The sequence below is a fragment of the Acanthochromis polyacanthus genome, chromosome 22 (genome assembly GCF_021347895.1).
Source record: "Acanthochromis polyacanthus isolate Apoly-LR-REF ecotype Palm Island chromosome 22, KAUST_Apoly_ChrSc, whole genome shotgun sequence".
NCBI classification, from domain to species: Eukaryota; Metazoa; Chordata; class Actinopteri; family Pomacentridae; genus Acanthochromis; species Acanthochromis polyacanthus.
The window spans coordinates 5,771,152-5,780,082 of NC_067134.1; positions in this window are offsets into that span (position 1 = coordinate 5,771,152).

Genomic DNA, 8,931 nt, shown 5'->3' on the forward strand with positions numbered 1-8,931 from the left:
ACACAGACACAAAAAAGACACACAACATCACACAGAAACACACACAGTAACACAAAATACACACAAAGACACACACAAAACACACACATATCAACACAGAGAAACACACAACAGCACACAAAGGAACAAAAAACACACAACCAGCTGAACACATCCAACAGCAACACACAGAAACACACAAAAAGGTCCACCTACAGACCTCAGATGGATGATGGTCCACCTACAGACCTTTACATGGATGATGGTCCACCTACAGACCTTCAGATGGATGAAGGTCCACCTACAGACCTTCAGATGGATGATGGTCCACCTACAGACCTTTACATGGATGATGGTCCACCTACAGACCTTCAGATGGATGAAGGTCCACCTACAGACCTTCAGATGGATGATGGTCCACCTACAGACCTCAGATGGATGATGGTCCACCTACAGACCTTTACATGGATGATGGTCCGCCTACAGACCTTCAGATGGATGATGGTCCACCTACAGACCTTCAGATGGATGATGGTCCACCTACAGACCTTCAGATGGATGATGGTCCACCTACAGACCTCAGATGGATGATGGTCCACCTACAGACCTTCAGATGGATGATGGTCCACCTACAGACCTTTACATGGATGATGGTCCACCTACAGACCTCAGATGGATGATGGTCCACCTACAGACCTTTACATGGATGATGGTCCACCTACAGACCTTCAGATGGATGATGGTCCACCTACAGACCTTCAGATGGATGAAGGTCCACCTACAGACCTTTACATGGATGATGGTCCACCTACAGACCTTCAGATGGATGATGGTCCACCTACAGACCTTTACATGGATGATGGTCCACCTACAGACCTTCAGATGGATGAAGGTCCACCTACAGACCTTTACATGGATGATGGTCCACCTACAGACCTTCAGATGGATGATGGTCCACCTACAGACCTTTACATGGATGATGGTCCACCTACAGACCTCAGATGGATGATGGTCCACCTACAGACCTTCAGATGGATGATGGTCCACCTACAGACCTTTACATGGATGATGGTCCACCTACAGACCTTCAGATGGATGATGGTCCACCTACAGACCTTCAGATGGATGATGGTCCACCTACAGACCTCAGATGGATGATGGTCCACCTACAGACTTTCAGATGGATGATGGTCCACCTACAGACCTTCAGATGGATGATGGTCCACCTACAGACCTTCAGATGGATGATGGTCCACCTACAGACCTTCAGATGGATGATGGTCCGCCTACAGACCTTTACATGGATGATGGTCCACCTACAGACCTTTACATGGATGATGGTCCACCTACAGACCTTCAGATGGATGATGGTCCACCTACAGACCTTCAGATGGATAAGGTATGAGGTCCAGATGCATCTTCATGTTGTTACTGGAGGGAATATGTCAGGTTATTATTCAGAATGAATCTCAAGTAGAATGTGATCATCTGACTGTTGGAGGATCACCTGACTTCCTGATGTTCAGGTGTTTTAGGTGTTTTATGAACCAGCAGGTAGACGTGAATCCAGGTGAGGTGGACAGAAACAGCTGATGTGTTTAAATGTCAGGAGAAGAGCTGCTAAGCTGTAGAGATCAGGCGGCCGTCATGGCTGATAGGTCACAGCTACGTCTGTGTGTGGGTTTTAATCAGCGGCTACAGGATTTACTGTCTTAACGGCAGAAAGACGAGCTGAGCAGGTAAACACCCGGACAGGTAACACACCTGAACATCCTGAGGAACACCTGCAGGAGGATCAGAGCAAAACCAGCCTTAGATGGAGATCATCACATCACAACTACGTTCCTGTTCACAAGTGTCTGACCTGCAGCTTCATAGAAACAATAACAATAATCACAACATTAAATAATAGCATATAATAAATATGCTATTATTAAATAAAAACATATACATACATATATATATATATATATATATATATATATATATATATATATATGTATGTATATGTATATATATATATATATATATATGTGTGTGTGTATATATATACATATATATATACACACACACATGTATGTATGTACATGTGTATATATACACATATATATGTACATATATATATATATATATATACACACACACACACACACACATATGTATGTACATACACACACACACACACACACACACACACACACAGAATTTACAAACATCATTCTATTGTTTTGTCACCGCCTGTTCTCCAGACACTGCCAACAACACGAAGCGATGGAATAGTACACATCATGAAACAATACCCTTGGTATTTTCGTGCATTCATGTTCAATGGTTGCTCTCAATTCAGTGACTGCTGCAGGTTTCATTGCGTAGACTTTGTCTTTTAGGTATCCCTTTTGTCTTTTAAGTGGCTCAGCTGGTAATTAACCAGTTTAAACTGGTTATAGACTGCTTTAAGCTGGTCATTAACTGGTTTTTGACTGGTATTAACTGGTCTCTGGTTTGTTTTTAAACATGTTAAAGTTTCGTGATTGTTTAAAATGATATTCTATGAATTTTTTATAAATACGACATTGCATTATTTTTTTAACTACTTTCTGTATTTTTTTTGCTACGTATTACATGATGATGGTATTTAACTCATACTGTGACATTGTTGAAACACATTTTAGTGACGTGTTTTCATCCGATTAAATTAAATATTGCAGTATGATGCTATTTAATTTAGATTGTTTACAACAAATTATAGAATAAAGTTTTTAATATGGATTCTTTTACCTCAAAATATGCCATGATATGTTTTTATGAAGATATACTGAACTCAGTAAACAATTCTTTATATTAATACCTCCATAAAGAGTTATTTATATTAATAATAACTCTGTAAATAGTTATTTATTTTAATAGTAACTCAGTAAATAAAATTTCTCCTTTGTTAGATCAATAAAGTCCATCTTATCTTATCTTATCTTAATTATGACAGCCCCCCAGGTGTTGATATCAACTGATGTAATACTCAGAAGAACCAGCAGGTGGCAGCAAATAGCAACTTTTAAATCATCAGACATGTGGAGGCTGAACAGTAAACGTTCTGTTTTTGTTCTATTACTGTTCTGTTCATTGTAGTTTTGTTCTGTTTATGGAACTCTGTGAAACTAAACACTGCTTTAATAACTGTTAATGATGGAAATAATAATAATAAAGTGTACATTCATCTTCTGCACATCAAATCTGACATTATTTTATTTGTCTATATTTGAAGCAACTTTAAAAATAATTTTTAGCTGAAAATGATTGATTTTTTGACAAAAAATTATTTTGTTGATCTTATTTTTTAAATTCACCTCGTCATTCATTTCATCGCCTTCCTATTTAAATGTATTGATCGTTAATGCTTTGTTGTGAAGTTTTAGTTTCTTTTGAAAGAGAGAAACTTCAACTAAGAACTATAAAACCTCAACAAATACCTCTACAACCTCAACAAAGACCTCTACAAGCACAACAAAAACTTTTATAATCTCAACAAAGACCTCTACAATCTCAACAAAGACCTCTACAACCTCAACAAAGACATCTACAACCTCAACAGACATCAACAACCTCAACAAAGACCTCTACAACCTCAACAAAGACCTCTACAATCTCAACAAAGACCTCTACCTCAACAAACACATCTACAACCTCAACAAATACCTGTACAACCTCAACAAATACATCTACAACCTCAACAAAGACCTCTACAACCTCAACAAAGACCTGTACAACCTCAACAAAGACTTCTGCATCCTCAACAAATACCTCTACAACCTCAACAAATACCTCTACAACCTCAACAAATACCTCTACAACCTCAACAAAGACCTCTGCAACCTCAACAAATACCTGTACAACCTCAACAAAGACTTCTGCAACCTCAACAAATACCTCTACAACCTCAACAAAGACCTCTACAACCTCAACCAAGACTTCTGCATCCTCAACAAAGACTTCTACAACATCAACAAAGACCTCTACAACCTCAACAGACCTCTACAACCCCAACAAAGACATCTACAACCTCAATAAATACCTGTACAACCTCAACAAAGTCCTCTACAACCTCAACAGACATCTACAACCTCAACAAAGACATCTACAACCTCAACAAAGACCTCTACAACCTCAACAAAGACATCTACAACCTCAACAAATACCTCTACAACCTCAACAAATACCTCTACAACCTCAACAAATACCTCTACAACCTCAACAAAGACCTCTACCTCAACAAAGACCTCTACAACCTCAACAAATACCTCTACAACCTCAACAAATACCTCTACAACCTCAACAAAGACCTCAACAAATACATCTACAACCTCAACAAAGACCTCTAAAACCTCAACAAAAACTTTTATAATCTCAACAAAGACCTCTACAATCTCAACAAAGACCTCTACAACCTCAACAAAGACATCTACAACCTCAACAAAGACCTCTACAACCTCAACAAAGACCTCTACAATCTCAACAAAGACCTCTACCTCAACAAACACATCTACAACCTCAACAAATACCTGTACAACCTCAACAAATACATCTACAACCTCAACAAAGACCTCTACAACCTCAACAAAGACCTGTACAACCTCAACAAAGACTTCTGCAACCTCAACAAATACCTGTACAACCTCAACAAAGACTTCTGCAACCTCAACAAATACCTCTACAACCTCAACAAAGACCTCTACAACCTCAACAAATACCTCTACAACCTCAACAAAGACCTCAACAAATACATCTACAACCTCAACAAAGACCTCTAAAACCTCAACAAAAACTTTTATAATCTCAACAAAGACCTCTACAATCTCAACAAAGACCTCTACAACCTCAACAAAGACATCTACAACCTCAACAAAGACCTCTACAACCTCAACAAAGACCTCTACAACCTCAACAAATACCTCTACAACCTCAACAAAGACCTCAACAAATACATCTACAACCTCAACAAAGACCTCTAAAACCTCAACAAAACTTTTATAATCTCAACAAACACATCTACAACCTCAACAAATACCTGTACAACCTCAACAAATACATCTACAACCTCAACAAAGACCTCTACAACCTCAACAAAGACCTGTACAACCTCAACAAAGACTTCTGCATCCTCAACAAATACCTCTACAACCTCAACAAATACCTCTACAACCTCAACAAATACCTCTACAACCTCAACAAAGACCTCTGCAACCTCAACAAATACCTGTACAACCTCAACAAAGACTTCTGCAACCTCAACAAATACCTCTACAACCTCAACAAAGACCTCTACAACCTCAACCAAGACTTCTGCATCCTCAACAAAGACTTCTACAACATCAACAAAGACCTCTACAACCTCAACAGACCTCTACAACCCCAACAAAGACATCTACAACCTCAATAAATACCTGTACAACCTCAACAAAGTCCTCTACAACCTCAACAGACATCTACAACCTCAACAAAGACATCTACAACCTCAACAAAGACCTCTACAACCTCAACAAAGACATCTACAACCTCAACAAATACCTCTACAACCTCAACAAATACCTCTACAACCTCAACAAATACCTCTACAACCTCAACAAAGACCTCTACCTCAACAAAGACCTCTACAACCTCAACAAATACCTCTACAACCTCAACAAATACCTCTACAACCTCAACAAAGACCTCAACAAATACATCTACAACCTCAACAAAGACCTCTAAAACCTCAACAAAAACTTTTATAATCTCAACAAAGACCTCTACAATCTCAACAAAGACCTCTACAACCTCAACAAAGACATCTACAACCTCAACAAAGACCTCTACAACCTCAACAAAGACCTCTACAATCTCAACAAAGACCTCTACCTCAACAAACACATCTACAACCTCAACAAATACCTGTACAACCTCAACAAATACATCTACAACCTCAACAAAGACCTCTACAACCTCAACAAAGACCTGTACAACCTCAACAAAGACTTCTGCAACCTCAACAAATACCTGTACAACCTCAACAAAGACTTCTGCAACCTCAACAAATACCTCTACAACCTCAACAAAGACCTCTACAACCTCAACAAATACCTCTACAACCTCAACAAAGACCTCAACAAATACATCTACAACCTCAACAAAGACCTCTAAAACCTCAACAAAAACTTTTATAATCTCAACAAAGACCTCTACAATCTCAACAAAGACCTCTACAACCTCAACAAAGACATCTACAACCTCAACAAAGACCTCTACAACCTCAACAAAGACCTCTACAATCTCAACAAAGACCTCTACCTCAACAAACACATCTACAACCTCAACAAATACCTGTACAACCTCAACAAATACATCTACAACCTCAACAAAGACCTCTACAACCTCAACAAAGACCTGTACAACCTCAACAAAGACTTCTGCAACCTCAACAAATACCTGTACAACCTCAACAAAGACTTCTGCAACCTCAACAAATACCTCTACAACCTCAACAAAGACCTCTACAACCTCAACCAAGACTTCTGCATCCTCAACAAAGACTTCTACAACATCAACAAAGACCTCTACAACCTCAACAGACCTCTACAACCCCAACAAAGACATCTACAACCTCAATAAATACCTGTACAACCTCAACAAAGTCCTCTACAACCTCAACAGACATCTACAACCTCAACAAAGACCTCTACAACCTCAACAGACATCTACAACCTCAACAAAGACCTCTACAACCCCAACAAAGACATCTACAACCTCAACAAAGACCTCTACAACCTCAACAAATACCTCTACAACCTCAACAAAGACCTCTACCTCAACAAAGACCTCTACAACCTCAACAAATACCTCTACAACCTCAACAAATACCTCTACAACCTCAACAAAGACCTCAACAAATACATCTACAACCTCAACAAAGACCTCTAAAACCTCAACAAAGACCTCTACAACATCAACAAAGACCTCTACAACCTCAACAGACATCTACAACCTCAACAAACACATCTATAACCTCAACAAAGACCTCAACAAAGACCTCTAAAACCTCAACAAAGACCTCTACAACCTCAACAAAGACGTCTACAACCTCAACAGACATCTACAACCTCAACAAAGATCTCTACATCCTCAACAAATACCTCTACAACCTCAACAAATACCTCTACAACCTCAACAAATACCTCTACAACCTCAACAAAGACCTCTGCAACCTCAACAAATACCTGTACAACCTCAACAAAGACTTCTGCAACCTCAACAAATACATCTACAACCTCAACAAAGACCTCTACAACCTCAACCAAGACTTCTGCATCCTCAACAAAGACTTCTACAACATCAACAAAGACCTCTACAACCTCAACAGACCTCTACAACCCCAACAAAGACATCTACAACCTCAATAAATACCTGTACAACCTCAACAAAGTCCTCTACAACCTCAACAGACATCTACAACCTCAACAAAGACATCTACAACCTCAACAAAGACCTCTACAACCTCAACAAAGACATCTACAACCTCAACAAATACCTCTACAACCTCAACAAATACCTCTACAACCTCAACAAAGACCTCTACCTCAACAAAGACCTCTACAACCTCAACAAATACCTCTACAACCTCAACAAAGACCTCTACCTCAACAAATACCTCTACAACCTCAACAAATACCTCTACAACCTCAACAAAGACCTCTACCTCAACAAAGACCTCTACAACCTCAACAAATACCTCTACAACCTCAACAAATACCTCTACAACCTCAACAAAGACCTCAACAAATACATCTACAACCTCAACAAAGACCTCTAAACCTCAACAAAAACTTTTATAATCTCAACAAAGACCTCTACAATCTCAACAAAGACCTCTACAACCTCAACAAAGACATCTACAACCTCAACAAAGACCTCTACAACCTCAACAAAGACCTCTACAATCTCAACAAAGACCTCTACCTCAACAAACACATCTACAACCTCAACAAATACCTGTACAACCTCAACAAATACATCTACAACCTCAACAAAGACCTCTACAACCTCAACAAAGACCTGTACAACCTCAACAAAGACTTCTGCAACCTCAACAAATACCTGTACAACCTCAACAAAGACTTCTGCAACCTCAACAAATACCTCTACAACCTCAACAAAGACCTCTACAACCTCAACAAATACCTCTACAACCTCAACAAAGACCTCAACAAATACATCTACAACCTCAACAAAGACCTCTAAAACCTCAACAAAAACTTTTATAATCTCAACAAAGACCTCTACAATCTCAACAAAGACCTCTACAACCTCAACAAAGACATCTACAACCTCAACAAAGACCTCTACAACCTCAACAAAGACCTCTACAATCTCAACAAAGACCTCTACCTCAACAAACACATCTACAATCTCAACAAATACCTGTACAACCTCAACAAATACATCTACAACCTCAACAAAGACCTCTACAACCTCAACAAAGACCTGTACAACCTCAACAAAGACTTCTGCAACCTCAACAAATACCTGTACAACCTCAACAAAGACTTCTGCAACCTCAACAAATACCTCTACAACCTCAACAAAGACCTCTACAACCTCAACCAAGACTTCTGCATCCTCAACAAAGACTTCTACAACATCAACAAAGACCTCTACAACCTCAACAGACCTCTACAACCCCAACAAAGACATCTACAACCTCAATAAATACCTGTACAACCTCAACAAAGTCCTCTACAACCTCAACAGACATCTACAACCTCAACAAAGACCTCTACAACCTCAACAGACATCTACAACCTCAACAAAGACCTCTACAACCCCAACAAAGACATCTACAACCTCAACAAAGACCTCTACAACCTCAACAAATACCTCTACAACCTCAACAAAGACCTCTACCTCAACAAAAACCTCTACAAC